At 36.8% G+C, this 16,405-nt stretch overlaps 1 long non-coding RNA gene across 1 annotated transcript in view; it reads left to right on the forward strand.

Moving 5' to 3' along the window:
* The window catches only part of LOC134472023 (uncharacterized), a 43,781-nt gene extending 27,593 nt beyond the window's left edge, over positions 1-16,188 (forward strand). Inside the window, exons 3-5 of the long non-coding RNA XR_010041847.1 lie at positions 8,610-8,929; positions 12,162-12,292; positions 13,266-16,188. This is a non-coding gene — a long non-coding RNA (uncharacterized LOC134472023). The remainder of the gene's footprint in view (positions 1-8,609; positions 8,930-12,161; positions 12,293-13,265) is intronic.
* Positions 16,189-16,405: the final 217 nt, after the last annotated feature.

Consider the following 16,405-nt stretch of genomic DNA (forward strand, 5'->3'; position numbering starts at 1 on the left):
TCTTCGGCATTCAAATGTTAAAATAGCCATTTAATGTTTGATATTAAGCTCACTGCCTATATTCTACTGTATTTTTACCAATCTAGATGTTTAACAACTAAAATTAAGAGGTAATTATAAATTCCTTTTGCTGTAAACCACTAGTAATGTTCTATGTGAAACTTACTGCTTATATTATACTATACATATTATACTGTACTGTTACCAATCTCCTAACTATTTAATAACTAAAATTAAGAGACAATTATAAATTCCTTTTGCTGGGAACCACTAGCTCTTTTCCAAAACGGGTTATATGATACATGCAAAACAACAAGACCAACACTGCGGCAGAAGCCAAACTTAAACCTTTCCCAGCCTGTCTGCTGGTCCTGGCTCAGCTCTCCACCAAGCCATAATTAACTATATTCAACTGATATTAAATGAAACTGTAGCTGATCTCTCTCCTAAATAAAAAGGTAAAGAATTAATAAAACAGGCCATCCTCCAAAAAAATCACATGGCATTAGACATTTTAATAACATAAAGAGATACTTATATATGACATAATGACATGTCAGTTCCTAAAATTCCCTAGACCTTGTCCTCCTTATGGGAAGCCATTACTAAAGTCATAAATACCCTGTTAATTGTATTTGAATCCTGCATACTTAATTAAATTCTATAGATACCTTCTACTGTAGACCAAATCCCAAACAAAAAGGCAAAACTTGACCTTCAAACCTCATAGAGACCTTCTTAATATGGCTTTTCGTGTTTTCAACAACAGAGATAACAATAACACTTGTGACACTTGGAGTTCTGAGACAGGTAAACCAACATAAGGTGGAGCTGCCTGGGCCTCCCCCCACCCATGGACCATGCCTCAAATGCAGCAGAAGGACATTGGGCAAGAGAGTGCCCCAACCTGGTGTTCCTTTAGGATCTTACCCCAGGGCTACTGGACTGTCCTAGCCACCAGAGAGTGGGTAAGCCATCCTAACTTCTAGCCCTCACAGGAAATGCCAACACTGCCAGATTCATCGCTGACAGATCTGCTTAATTTTGCTGCTGAAGACTAACGGGGCTCAGGGCCAACAACAGCCCCTGTTAAGGTGTCCATCTCAGAGTCCCAAGTCCCACTAAAAGTCTCAGGTAAGACATTTTCTATACTTGTGGACATAGAGGCCACATATACAGAGTTCTTCCTGAGTTTTCAGGCTGCTATATTAAATCCTCAGTCTCTAGAAGATATTGAGGGTCAACCTATGCCATTTATAAACAGGGCCTATTTCATGCTTCTTCCCAATCCACCCAGTGGTGCCAAATCTTTCCTCCACCACTCACTCTATAGTCCTAAATCTTAAAAATGCTATTTAATCCCTTGTGTTTATACAGATTGACCCAGACACTGAGGCCTCAACAGCTTACACCTGTTATCGCTAGTAAACCTCTCCTCAAAATGATATAGCCACCCCCTTCCTTTCCTGTTCACCAGTTTTTCAGACACAACCCTGGTCAAGACTGAAAGATAAATTTTACCTTCTCACCTTTGTTTATACTTTTTCAGGATACATAAAAGCCTTTCCCACAACCAGGGAAACTGCTGATATACTTATTAAAGTCCTGTTATAATAAATCATTCCAAGAACTATAGACAGGTTACAGCGACCCATACCTGATATTCTTGGCAACCTCAGCAGTGATCAGAGTTGCTAGACTGCCATCCTGGTTTCACATCACTCAGGCTAAGTGGTGCCCGTCCAGCCCTAGATCTAAGCATCCTTTTGCCTACTCATCTCCATCTCACCAAGGCCTCACAGCCACAACTCTCAGGCTGTCATGTTTTGTTATCCAATTTAGTTTCTAATTTCTTATCCTTTTTTACAGCAGGACTGTCAACAGTATTCCTAAAGACTCCCATGTCATGCATACCAGAGACAAGCCTTACCCTCTTAACTTTTACCCTTTCAGATGGGAGAGTAATCACCTGTCATAACTTCACTTCTCCTAACCCCACATTTATTTTTCAGGATTCTACCTTATGGTGACAATGATTTTACCTCACCTGGGGCCTTAAATATGATAGTGCCATGCCTCCTCATAACATCTTGTCTCTTTGTTTTTCCAGTCTAACATATGTGCATTCACCAGTGATAAAGTTGCCCTGGCTAAAACACCTGGCACCAGCTTCTACATGGGCATCAACCATCATCCTGTCAACTCCCCTAGACCCCAGTACAGTGCCCCCTTCCAGCAGGAATCAGTAAAAAAGAAATCTTTGCCCCTTTTCATAATAATAATCGTAAGACGGGAATGAAAGAGTTTTAGCCCAGACAGGACACCATAGCCGGTGAAGCCTTAGAGGCAAAACCAGAGAGCTCCATCTCCCCCACCCCTAGGAATTTACCTCAGGCACCAAACGAATACCACTTGGCTACCTGTGCATCCCTAATGCCCCTCAAGCTCCACCCTAAACCTAAGCTACATGTATGCCCCCACTCCACATGTCTGACGGAGAGATCTCTGACCCTGGGGAGACAATATCAGAACCCAGGGGATCGGGGGTCTCTCCCCGCATTCTTAAAATTAAGGTCATTTGTATTTCATACTTCTTATCTTTTCAGCCGTGCCACAATTCTATCACTGCATATTAGTCCTTTGTCTGAAGGACAACTGGCAAAATCTTTCCCCACTCCATGGGTTCCCTCTTTGCTCTGGGAGTAGTTTCTTTTGCTATGTAGAAGCTTTTAATATAATGAGATCTCAGCTGTTGATTCTTTGTAATGTTTGTCATGTGATCAGTGTTTTATTCATGAAGTATTTGCCTGCATGTATGTCTTCAAGAGTTATACCTATCCTCTCTTCTAGTTTATTTAGTATTTCTGTGATAATACTTATATCTTAAAAGATATAAGATAAGATAATATCTTATATCTTTTGTATTTTGATTTTAGATTACTATAAGGTGAGAAACATAGGTCAAGTTTCAGTTTTTGGCATATGCAAAGCCAGTTTTTCCAACACCATTTATTAAAGAGACTATCTTTCTGCCTGTGAATGTGCTTGGCTCCTTTGTCAAAGGTAAAATGGCTGAGTGTGTTTGTAGTTGTTTTTGAACCTACAAATGTGCTTCATTGATCTTCAGATCTGTTTGTTTGTTTGATTTTTTGCCAGTACCATGCTGTTTTTGTCACAGTAGCTTTGTAATAGAATTTCAAGTCAGGGATTATGATGCCCCAACCTTGCTTTTGTGGCTCAGAATCATTTTTATTATTCTAGCTCTCTTCTGATTTCAAATGAATTTTAGGAATGTTTTCTCTAGCTCTGTGTGGTATGCTACTGGTAGTTTGAGACTGCATTAAATCTGTGTAGCAATTTTGAGAGTATAATTTACTATATTAGTTCTTTGAACTCAATATCAAGTGATATCTTTCCATTTTCTGTTATTCTTTTTGATCTTCTTTTACAGACTACTACAGTTTTCATTATAAAGATCCTTACTTTGTTTGATTAATTCCTAAGTAATTCATTTTTTCAATGCTATTGTGAAAGGAGTTGTTTCTCTGATTTCTCTCTCAGTGACTTTGTTATTTATCTATAGGAAAGCTATTGATTCTTGAGTGTTGACATTGTATCTTGTTACACAACTGAATTAGGTTACTAAATCTGAAAGTCTTTAGTTGGAATTTTTGGGGTCTTCTATGTGGTGTATTATGTTATCTGCAAATAATGATAATTTAAATTCTTCTTTTTCTATCTTTATTCTTTTTAATTTTTTCTCTTGTCTAATTCCTCTGGATAATGTTTCCAGAATTATATTGAATAGAATTGATTAGAGTGGACATCCTTGTTTTGTCCCTGATTTTAGAGTGAAAGTCTTCAGAATTTATCATTTAGTATGATATTGGCTATTGGTTTGAAATAGATGACTTTTTTATCAGATTGAGATAAAGACTATCTATTCCAATTTTTGTAATATTTTTCTCATAAATGGGTGTTGGAGTTTGTCGAAAGCTTGTTCTGTGTCTACTGATATAATCATGTGATTTTTGTTTTGGGGACTGTTGATATGGTGATTAGATTTACTGAATTATGTATGCTGAACCATCCCTGAATCCCTGGGATGAGTCCCACTTGGTGATGGTGCCTAATCTTCTTTATGATTTTCTGCATTCTGTTTGCCAATGTCTTACTGAGGATTGTTGTATCTACATTTCATAGGGAAATTGACCTATAATTCTCTTTTGTGGTTGAATCCTCCTCTCATTTTGGAATCACATTAATACATGATTCCAAGAATGAGTTTGGGAATATTACTACGCTTTTGATTTCAGTAAAGAGTTTGAGGAGAAATGGCATTAAATTTTCTTTAAATTATTTGTGGAATTCGGTAGTTAATCCACCAGGATTTGGTCTTTTCTTTGTTGGTATGATTTTAATTACATTTTCAATTTAATTTACTGATATTGAGTTATTTAGAATTTGTATATCTTCTTGATTTAGATTTTGTAATTCATGTGTATCTAGAATCCATCCATTTCTTTTGTGTGTTCCATCTTTTTAGAATAAAGGTTCTCAAAGTAGGTATTAAGATCTTCTAGAACTTGTGATTTCAGGACTTGTGATTTCACCCTTTGTATTAATTGCACAGATTTAAGTCTTTTCTTTTTTTGATAAGTTTGGTTGAGGGTTTAGCAATTTTATTTAATCGTTTAGAGAACCAACTTTTTGATTTATTGATTCTTTGTTTTGTTTTCTTAGTTTCAGTTGTATTAATTTCTGCTCTGATCATTATAATTTCCTCCCTCATATAAGCTTTGGGCTTGACTTGTTCTTTTTCTAGAAATTTGAGGTTCAATATTAGTTTGTTTATTTGAGCTTGCTCTGTTTTCCTGCTGTGAGTTTCATCACTATAAATTTCCTTCTTAGGACTGGCTTCAGTGTACCCTATGGGTTCTGGTGGGTTGTACTGGCATTATTATTTAATTTAGAAACTTTGTTATTTCTTATTTAATGTTATTTTTGACCCATTTTGTTGGTCACAAGGATGTTATTTAATTTCCACGTGTTTATGCAGTTTATGGTTTCTTTTTCCATTGATTTCCAATTTTATTGCATTAGGGTCTGATATATGACAGGGATAATTTCAGTGCTTTTGCATTTACTTAAGCATGTTCTGTAGGCTATTATGTGGTCAGTTTTGGAGAATGTTCTATGTGCATTGAGAACATGTATTCCATTATGAGGTAGAACACTCTGTAGATATCTAAGTTCATTTGTTCACAGGTTTGGTTCTGTTCTGATATTTCTTTATTGATTTTTTTTTTTTTTTTGGTTTCTTTTTGATCTAGTTGTGACAGTTGGGGTATTAAGGTGCCCCATGATAATTGTGTTACCATTTATTTGATTTTTCACATCCATTGATATTTGATTTGTGTAGTTGGGTGCACTTCTGTTTGGTGTGTGTATATTTATGATTGTTAGCTCTTCTTCCAGAAGTTTTATCTTCACAAGTATGTAGTGACTTTCTTTGTCTCTTTTGATCATTCTTGGCTTAAAGTTTATCTTTCAATAGAATAGCTACTCCTGTTTTTCTAATGGGTATTGTTTTCCATCCTTTGACTTTCAGTCTGTGACTTTTGTTTTGAGTTAAATGTGTTTCTTGTATGCAGAACATTGTTGGATCTCATTTCTTGATCCCTTCTGTTGGTCTGTTTATTTTGATTGGTGAGTTGAGAACATTTATACCAGTGGTTATAACTGGTTTATATTGGCTTATCTTGTCTTATTATTTTCCTATTGTTCATTCTCTGACTTTCCCCTTTGTTTAATTGCTTGTCTTGCCTGGTGAATTCTATTGGTGTTCTTAAAATTCTTTTCTTCATTATTTTTCTCTAAAGTGTCCTTTAGAAGATTTTGTAAAGCTGGTTTTGTGGTCATGAATTTGTTCCACTTTCTTTGTCATGGAAGTATTATTTTTTATTGATTTTGAAATATGGAATCTAAGTGTTGGAATCTAAGTTGGAAGTTGCTTTCTTTTAGGACTTAAAATACTCTGCTGCTCAAAGCTCTCCTCGACTTAATGATTTGTGTTGAGACTCCTGTGATTCCATGGCCTTTAAGAATAATTTGTTTCTTTTCTCTAACAGCTTTCAATATTTTGTTCTTGTGCTGAATTTTGGTATCTTGATCATTACATACCTTGGTGTAGTGTTTTTTTTTTTTCAATTGTTTTATTAAAAAAATAAAGGAGGAGATTAATATAAAAGAGGACATAACAACATAACAACACAGGTCAGAACAGAACAATTTAAGCAACATAGTGTTTCACCACAAGACAACCCGACGTAACAGTAGCTACCATAGTGTCTCTTTCCTGGGCCGTGGTGTAGTCTTATTTTGGTAATGGCTAATTGGTGTTCTATATGCCTCACTTATTTACATGTCAAATTCAGTTTCCCAGCTTGGAAAGTTTTCTGTCATTACTTCTGTAAACAGGTTTTTTATGGCATTTTAACTATCTTCTGCTTTCTCATCAACTCTGATCAATCTTAAAATGTTCTTTTTTTGTATCATCTTAAAGCTGTTGGATAGATTTTTCATGATCCCTTGCTATTTTCAAGAAATATTTCTTTTTGTGATCACTAACTGCAATAATATATTCTAAATCTAATATTCTATCTTCACTTTAGTTCAATTGGCTAAATATACTTTCAATGGAATGTTTAATCTCTTGGATATCTGTTTGAATATGTTTTATGGATTCCACTTTTTACTATTTTGAGCCTTCATGGTTTCCATTATTTTCTTTAGTTTCTCTATTTTTTTAATCCATGTCTATTCTAGATTCACTGAAAAAGTCCTCTGTTTTGATCATTATCTCTTATCTTACCTGAGAGGTTAGTTCTAATCTGATTGTTCTCTATAGCTTCATTCATCTGTTTTTCTCTCTTTTTCTTTGCTTCTGAATTTCCAGAGAATCAGATGGCTGGTTTCTTATTTCTGCTATCTCATTGTTTCTTTAATTGTTTTGGATGAGCTGGAGGTGTGGGATTACATTTTGCTTCTACATCTTGTCATTTACTGCTTTTTTACTTTAATATGTTTTCTGACTTGATGCTTACACATTTTTGTGGTATATAGTTATATCACTAATATTGAGGCTTCCTTAGGGAATGTCTATTCTTCAAGATGCCTTTCAGTAGCTGGTATGTTAGAGCAAAATGCAGAGATAAGAATATGCAGAAGGATCAATTTGCATAATTCAGTTAAGGTAGCAACTAAATTGTTTGAGGAGGCTGTTGCTTCAGTTTCTGATATGTAAATTTTTATGCCCCAGGGAGTCAGAGCCTCTTTACCTTGAGGCTCATACCCAGTTGACATTCCTGGAGCTGATGGGTCTAACATCCCTCTGTGCTCATATCCTTTATGGAGAACACTATGCTTAGAAACAGGAGACTGTCTGATGGCTTTAGAGATTACATACCAGCACCTCACTAGCCTTATTTGCAATACTTAGAGCCAATTGCAGAGAAAAGGAAATACCACAGCCAACTCTGTACGCATCAGTATAAGGAAATCAGTCTCAGTATAATCAAGGTTGCAGCAATTATTCTTTATTCAAGGGTAGTCACTCCAGTTGTCTTCCACAGTAATAGAGGACAGCAAAAAAACAAGCAACAGGCAAGACTCTGTCCCTTATAGTGTATGCAGGCTTCCCAGCTCAGGGTGGATGTAGGACTGACACTCTTAATCTTAACTAGAGCTATGCCAAACCAATCAATGGAAATGTTTACTAATCCCACACCCTGAATCCCAGGATCACACACTAGATTTCAGTCACTTCTGAAAAAACTATGACTGCATGAGGCTTTATGTGGGTAGGTGGGTGGGGTAATCTACACAGGAATCACAACAAGTATAAACAATAACAAAAAAGAAAAAAGACAGGGCTTGGGATTTAGCTCAGTGGCATAAGCACCTGCCTTATAATTGTGTGGTCATGAGTTCAATCCCCAATACCAAAAAAAAGAGAGAGAGAAAGAGAAAAAGAAACAAAGAAAAAAACACAAAAAAGAAAGAGAAAGCAAGCAAGTAAAAGAAAGAAAGGAAATAAATTCCTCTTGTGCCCTCAGATCTGTGGTAGTGTTCAAATCAGAGCCCAAAACTGTGCTGGGCAACCCTGCAAGTCTGCAACAGGACAGTATAGGGCTTATCTTGGCCTCTGAATGTGGAGACTGTGGCCAGTCTTCAGCCAGCAGCTTTGATTACATCCCTTAGTGACTCACTCATGTCTCCTTACCTTATTTGTCTCTGCCTTGCTTTCCCAATTGCTGTTTAGCTCTCAGAGAGAGAGCCTGAGGCAGCACCCAGTCCCATGTATCTTTGTCCCCTCCTGGTCCTAGCACAGCCTTCTCTGTTCTCTCCTGGAAAGTCTGTCTTCTCCTGCCACTGGTTACCGAGCAGGTGTGTGTGTGCATACATGCGTACATACAAGCACGTGCGGGCCCGTGTGTGTATTTGCATGTGCCTGTGTGCCTTTGGCAGATGCACCACCCTTGCAGTGGCACACCACCATGGACATAAGCCAAGGCTGCTCAGTCTAACTGTTCTCTGCTCTCCTGTAGGGGAAGTGTCGACTTTCTACTCATCACCCCACCACAGCCCAGACTGCTTACATCCCATGTTCATCTCTCTCTCACTCCACTGGCCACAGAGGAAGAAGAATTGTGCTGTTCCACTCACTACCTTCACTGAAGCACTGCAGTCCCTAACCTTTTAGTCGCTGGAGATTCCAGTTAGTACCTACTGTGCAGGACACAAAAAAGAAGAACAAAACTGGGGACACATTGTGGAGGCAGCAGGTTTCTGGTCACTTGCCTCTGTGAGTGCTGGCGAAATTTGCTGCCAGACTGAAGCATCCTCTGTTTGGAACAAGGCTAAAGAGGTGAGGGGCCTTATATCCCAAATCTATGTTGTGTGGCTTTAGTTGCCACATTATTACAGTCCATTAAGTTTTTGTTTTTCTTTTCTGTAAAGGAGAACTTCCCAGAATGATGATTCTTGCTCTGTATATGGGCAACAGTCCCAAAGGCTGTCCTATGGGTTGCTTTGCTGTTTTATGAAGATCTATATCTGTTTTGTGTGGCAGTGGCACACCACCATGGACATAAGCCATGGTATAAGTCTTTTATGTCAGATTAATTTTTTCATCAGGATATATGTCCCTCTTTTTCGTCCAATCACCTGGGTTTTAGTTGACTTTCTTTGGGTAGCTCCAACATGGCTCCTCCTCTATTCAGTCACAATGAATCAGAAGGATCCTCTTTTTCTCTTTATCATTAAAATATCTAATCAGAAATACCAGTAAAGAGGTTTTCTATAATCTGGCCATAATTGTAGATAGTAAAATGCGAGGTTATTCTCAGAATGTTTTAGCAAATGCTTTAGCAAAATATGGTTAGAAAAGGATTCTAATTATGTATGTTGGAAATGTGTCTGTGGAGACTGCAATATACCCAGTAACTGTGCTTAGACCCATTTTATATTTTGATACAGAGACTTGTAAGAATCTTTGAGAGAATAGGGGTGAGGTAAGGTAGGGGGAAGGGTTGCTAAAAGTGAGAGAAAGAGAAATAAGAAGGACACATAGAGTAAGATGAACATCATTATTGCTTGAGGTCTTCCAGTATATCACACATTGGTTGATAAACTCACTTTATCCTTTCAACTACAACCCTGCAAAATAAATGGTAGTCTTTCTTCTGATGCTCAAAAAGCCTAGGTAGCCCAAGGCCATAGAGATTAGGGGGAAATGTAGAAGATTTTGAACCTAGGAAGTCATACTTCAGGTCCATTAGTCTTAACTACTGTATTTTGAGTCCTTTGAAATCATATTCATGGCAATTTTCCTTGGATAACCTTGATAATATGAACAATTTAATGTTATTCGAACTTGTTGAAATATAATTATCCAACATAAATATAGTCATGACTCTCATATGGGTCTTTTTACAGTTTAGATCATAAGTATTCCTCAAAGGTCTGTGCAGCAAAGGTTCAGTCTCTGGTATAACACTATCAGGAGGTAGTGACACCTTTGGAAGTGGAGCCTAGTTCATTTGAGTTCATGGAGACAGCGAAAGCCCAGCCATACTCTCTTCCTCTCTTCCCCATCATGAAGTTGATGGATTGCTCTAATGTGTTTCCAGCATGATACACTGACTAAGCACAGTCCCAAAAGACGGCCAAATCATAATGGACTAAAACCTTCAAAGGAGGGAAAATAGACTGGCCTACATATAAAAATGAAAGCATGTTCAAAATATTATTTAGCTTGGGGCCAGGGATATAACTCAGCGGCATTGAGCACCTACCTGGCAGCACAAGGTCGGGAGTTCAATCCCTGGTCCCCCCCACACCCCCCCCCCCAAATAATTTAGCTCAGTAATCTGGAAAACAGAGATGTGCTACAAAAAGGAAGAAAAGTCAAGCATTTTTATAGATTAAGAGTATGGAAATGAATGTGAAAATAGAAGCAAAACTGGACTCCACAGTGGGAGATGGAAGTCATTTGAATCTCTCCTGAATGGAATTTGCACTTTTACAGACAAAAATTACTTGGGGATGGGGATTTAGCTCAGTGGCATAAGCACCTGCCTTGCAAGCAGGCAGTCGTGAGTTTGATCCCTGGTACTGATAAAAAGGAAAAATACAGAAAAAAAAAGAATTATTTGAAGTTGCTATTGTTTATTTCCAGTTTACAGAGTTGTAACTCACATAGAATCCAATTTAACTTAGAAACATGTGCTAGGAACAAGACATAGTTTTTCTGCTGATGTAAAAATTTTCCCTTGTAGTATTTATAATTCCCCCTTGCTTCTCAAACTCAGGAATATTTGCACTTGTTAGGTATAAAATGTACTTTGGGGAACAGATAAATTACTTTTTTTTAAAAAGTCTTCAAAACTATAAAAACATATTTATACAAATTTTTATTAAGACAAATTTTTTAAAGACACAATAAGAGAAAAAACATTCACTTGGCTTTGGTAACCTATTAGAATTTTTATATAAAGGTTATTTAGGGCAGGTAGAGAGAGCCAGTGACTAACCTGAGTTTGTTTTAGAAGCCACTTTGCATAAATTAAGAAAAAGTACACTATCAAAGAAGAGAATGTCATTTGGAAGGGACCATAAAGCTCTCCCCAAAAAGTCTTGTGCATAGCATTTGAAGTCTGGAAAGTTCTTTTTAGAAAGAAACATTTAGGAGTCCTTGGGAGGTAGCTGGAGAGTGCAGACGTGTTGTCCAGAGGGCCATGTTGATCCTAGGCAACAGGATGGAGAAGAAAGAGGTTACTTGGGGATAAGAATATTAAGAATGAAGCAGTAAGAGGAAAGGAGTCTGCTTTGAAACCTAGTGCTTCATCAGCCTGTTCACATTCAGATGCCCACCAAGTTCTGCTTTCTTTCACAAGGATCTTGACTGGAGGCTCCTCTGTCTTAGAGTGAGTCCTGGTCCCTACATACAAGGAGACATAGTGTGTATCTCTAGAATTATGAAAGGTACGGAAAAAGAGGAGTAAGGGAGCGAGGTAAGAAGACAGTAAATCCAGCTTTCTCTAGGCCTGTTCTGAAAAAAGGAAATTTGCCAATTTTTACTGTCTCGGGGAAAAACTCAGCATAAAGACCAACTTTCACATATGAGTCCATGGAGTTCAAGGTCCACTTCTACTGTTTCTCATTACTTCCCCATCTATTGCTTCCATAAAACCACAGATACTTTCCTTTTGTTTAGGATGTTCTTCATTAATAAACATTTTCTCTGTTAAAATAGGCTGAATAAAATCATGTATCATGCTGTGAGTTTTACCTTTCACAGTTGAAAAGAAGGGGGGACAAATTTCTGTGTTTGAAGACCCCTTCTGAGGGTTATAACAAAATAAAGGTATGCAAACACACACACACATATGTATATATTTACATGACGAAGAAGATGATTACACCATACACCATACCTATGGTTGTATGTTGAATGTTCCCAATAGTCTATGTATTAAAGGTTTAGTCCCTAGTGTGGAACTGCTGGGAAGTGGTGGCCACTTTAGGGGTTGGAATGTGTTGGCAGATATTTAGGTCACTGAAGGATTGGGAGACCTTGGTTTCTTCCTGTCTTATAGTTGCTTCAAGGTTCAAGGGGTGAAAAGATTCGATCCATCACACTCACTGTGATGCACTGCCCTCACCAGAGGTAGAGGACCGTAAGGACACTTGATCTTGGACTGGTACCTCCAAACCTGTACACTAACAGGTACCTTTTCTCTTTATAATTTAATTACTTCAGCTATTTTGCTATAGTGTTGGAAAACTCCCTAATACAACAATCCTATGAATATACTGGGAAATATTTAATACTTTAATTGTATGATGAATGAATTAATCTTAATAAAATTGTTTATTTAGAAAGGCAGTTTTACCATTGCAATGCCATTGCTGCAATGAGGAAATGTGCTTCTTGTTAAATTTATTGTTTTTCCTTGTTGGCAAGGTGCCGTGGTGTGATCATAAGAGATGAGAAACAAGATCATTAGTCTGTCACAGTTTCTGGACCATAAACTACTCCTTTAGACAAAGGCATTATCTTTCTTTAGAAACATCTACCACCAACGTAGTTCCTCGTAATTTTTCAAGACATTGAAAATGTGTGAATTATTTATTCTGTCAGAGTCTTCTAAATTGGTAAATAACTGAAACAGGTCCTGTCTGGGATGAAACTTACATAAGGCAGTTTATAGCAGTACCAAAAATGGCTTCAAAGAATGAGGAAGGTTGAATAGTTGCTGTTGATATATCAGTGATAGATACTTGATATGATGTCTGAATAACTTTTCCTTCTCTGGTGCTCAGCTTCTTAATCTGGAAAGAAAGAAGGTTGAACTAGATCAATGTTTCCCAATTACTTTCTATTAATGATTGTGATTTAATATTTTCTTAAAAATAAAGAAAAAAGCAACACAATATTAATACAATTCTGGGGAGATAGTAGTATAGATACTGTGTAAATATGGAAAAAATCATCAAGTTAATATCATTAGTAAAATTTGTCAATGCTTCATAATACATTTGGTTATCTTTAATGAAAAATGGCTGAATACATTAGCTGCAAATGCCATTATCTGTGAATCTGTATCTGTTTCATTTATATGATTTATAATATTCAGTTTTAAATAATTGTATTGTTAGTAATAATCATGTTCATGTGTTATATGTTTATCCTATGACAGTTCCTAAAAATAAAGAAGTCCCAGAAGACTTTATAACACCCTGTACAAAAAAAAATCTCTCTGAAGAGCAAATACTGGAGTGATGATGAAATTTAGGAAGATTTATTTTTATTTAGAAAGGGTTTAACAAAAGTTGGATGAGCATTTATTCCTGCAAGTTAAAGACAGCGGGAAGACCTAAGTTGCAATCAAACATGATCCATGCTTTGGACTAACTAGTTCTCTGAGGTCGGAGCCTGGAGAAGGAAGAAGAGAGAATTATATTAGTACCCATCGCTTCCTGAACACAAAACAGTTATGATTTGAAAATATGGTAAATGATTAAATTTTTAAAAAATGTATTATGGTAAAAGAGATGTTAGTCCCCCTCACTATGACCCTCTTTCTTCAAACACACTTATTCTATCTCTTTGCCACTTTCTGAAACAGTTCTGGGACTCCTGTCTCTCGAGTGTCTTTAGTTGTGTGGTCAGACTGCTTGAAAGTCCTGAATTGATCCAAAACATTTACCTTTTGTGGTCATTTTGGTTTTGGGGAAAGAGCCAAAACTCACACTGTGCCAGATCTGGTGAATAAGGCAGACAAGGACACACCACGCGCTTTTACAAGCCTGCCTTTTTCCTGGCTGGCACTCAGCAGCTGCATTCACTGTATTTTTGGTCACTTCTTATAAAGGCACTCAGACAAGAGCTTCCAGAATTGCTTCAATGAGTAGCTACCCTCACTCTGCCTTAAAGAGTGCTCTAATACTTCAGTTTAAGCCACAGAATGGCTCTGAAGTTAGTGTCATTATTGTTTGTTGTAAGTGAGGCACTGAACTTCAAGCTAAAGTGCTTTGCCTATAGTTACAGAGCTTGTAAGGAAAAAGCCTGATTTTAAATGCAGGTAGTTTGCCTCCAGATCTGTGAACAAGCCTCTCTACAACAGGGCTAGGAGACCACATACGAATCACCCCAGTGCTTCCAGTGCATTGCAGTCCCTGGATTTTTCCTCTGCTCAGGCTAGAATGGCAGGCTGATTTAGCGAGAGATCGCTTGCTCTCTGATCCTGGTTACAGAGCTTGTTATTAAAATAAATAAGACGTTTAAAACCAGAGCCAAAACTATGAAACTTTTATGACCTATCTTTTAGTCAAGATGCTGTACTGTGGAAGAATGTCAAAAGAAGTTCTTATGAAATCACATCTTTTAGACCTTCCATATAATTTCTTTCTCTTTATTGGAGTCAAGAAAGGTAAAAATAACAGTGTTTTATTTTCACTGGAAATATTATAATCTCAACTGGGGCAAGAATTGAGAAATGTCTGTTGAGCAAGTTTTTGCTCCACACTATGATTTGATGCAGAAAGGGCAACATGTGATTTGCTATATTTTTAATATTTGCTAACAGTTGTATAATTTATCATAATTCAACCTGTGCTCATCATAATACACTAAATCTTAATAACAGAATCACTCATCTCAGTAATTTTCAAGAATTCCTTGTTGCATACCTCAAATTGCATTGTTACTAAACAAAAGATATAAAAGTAATTTGGTGTCAGATTTATGCCTTTCATGAGTTACACCCAATCCAACCTCAACAAATGGAAGAGTGACACAAGCCTTTTACTTGTAGTACAGATTTTAAAAGACCACTCTGTTGTTAATATTTAGCCTTACTATCTTACCATTATAATTTCAAAAAAAACCAAAGGCAATATTTACCCATGCTGGCTGGGAATAGGAAGTACATTTCAGATAAAATTATTGCTTTGGCCTTCTCCTAAGAGGCATTTTAGAATGTAGTCTTAGCAAGAAACCTTACCATAGTCTCTTAAATGAAATGCACTGTGGGAAAGAGAAACTTTCAAGAAGACTGAAAGTCCAAGGGGTATTTACATTCTCAAATGTGATTTTTTGATGGATTCCATGTTCCACAAAGAGATGAATTGTGCACTTAGAGATATTCATTTTATTTTTTGCCAATTTTTATTATCTGTTTTATATCATGACTAAAGTGTACGTCTTGGTTAAGTTTCAGAACATGATTTAGGATGACCAAGTGTGCTGGCTGCCTCGGGTTGAGGGATTTTTTGTGATGTGGGATTTTCAGTGCTAAAATCAGGACAAGTCCAGGAAAATCAGAACAGTTGGTCACTCCAGGATGATGTGTTTTCTTTTTGTTTTTCTTTGCTTTTGACCTGAATACAGCTCCATGTTTAAACAAACCAGGGAAGACTTCCATCCCTTGTCTGCAGAATCATAATTTCCTGAGATCTCAGACATCTGTTATTTTGAAAGTTACAGACCTTTCTGGCTAATGTGATGAGTAGCCAGGCTTGACAGTATCTGAGACAGTGAAAGCAGCTAATGATATCAATGGAAATTGCAAAAATAAAAATTTTCTTTTTCTAAGTTATTGCAGTATCACTGCAGGTATGTATTTAAAAACACAAAAGAATGGCTTCTGTGATGAGAAAACCTGCTAAAAATCTTAATTCACAAAGTGCACACTTTTTTGAAATGAGAATTTTATACAAAACTCCAGAGACTAAAACATCAGCTACCTAAGTGGCTTTGAAAAATTGGGGCTGGGGGCTGGGGATTTAGCTCAGTGGCATAAGCGCCTGCCTTGGAAGCAGGCAGTCGTGAGTTCGATCCCTGGTACCGATAAAAAAAAAGGAAAAAAAAAAAAAAAAAGACAAAAGAAAAATTGGGGATGACATTTAGGTTAGATTATCTTGCTGTGACTTCCTTCCATCTCCCACGGCCCAAGGAGGGAGACATAGTAAATAGTACTCTGAACCGCTTCCTTCACTCTCAAAATCTGCAAATAAAATGTTAGATTTTCTTAATTCACACTTCAGATGTCTAATTTTTTTTAAACTGAGGTTTAGATTTTTCATTATAATTCATACTTATTCAAGAACATTTGAAAAGAAAAATAAAAGGGAAAATTATCCAAGTGTCTCATTTCCAATGCAATTAGTTTCAACATTCTGTTGTATTTATTTTCTGATTTATTCCTATGTGTTTTTAATAAATAGATACTATATACCTGTGACCAGATTATATATGCATGCTACATCTACATTGTAGTTTGCATTTCTTTTAAACTCATTATTGTAATGTAAACATGAACCTATGCCATGAAAAAAC

This window comes from Cavia porcellus, unplaced genomic scaffold (assembly GCF_034190915.1).
Source record: "Cavia porcellus strain 051 isolate PalLab524CR breed Dunkin Hartley unplaced genomic scaffold, mCavPor4.1 scaffold_21, whole genome shotgun sequence".
In the NCBI taxonomy this organism is placed as follows: Eukaryota; Metazoa; Chordata; class Mammalia; order Rodentia; family Caviidae; genus Cavia; species Cavia porcellus.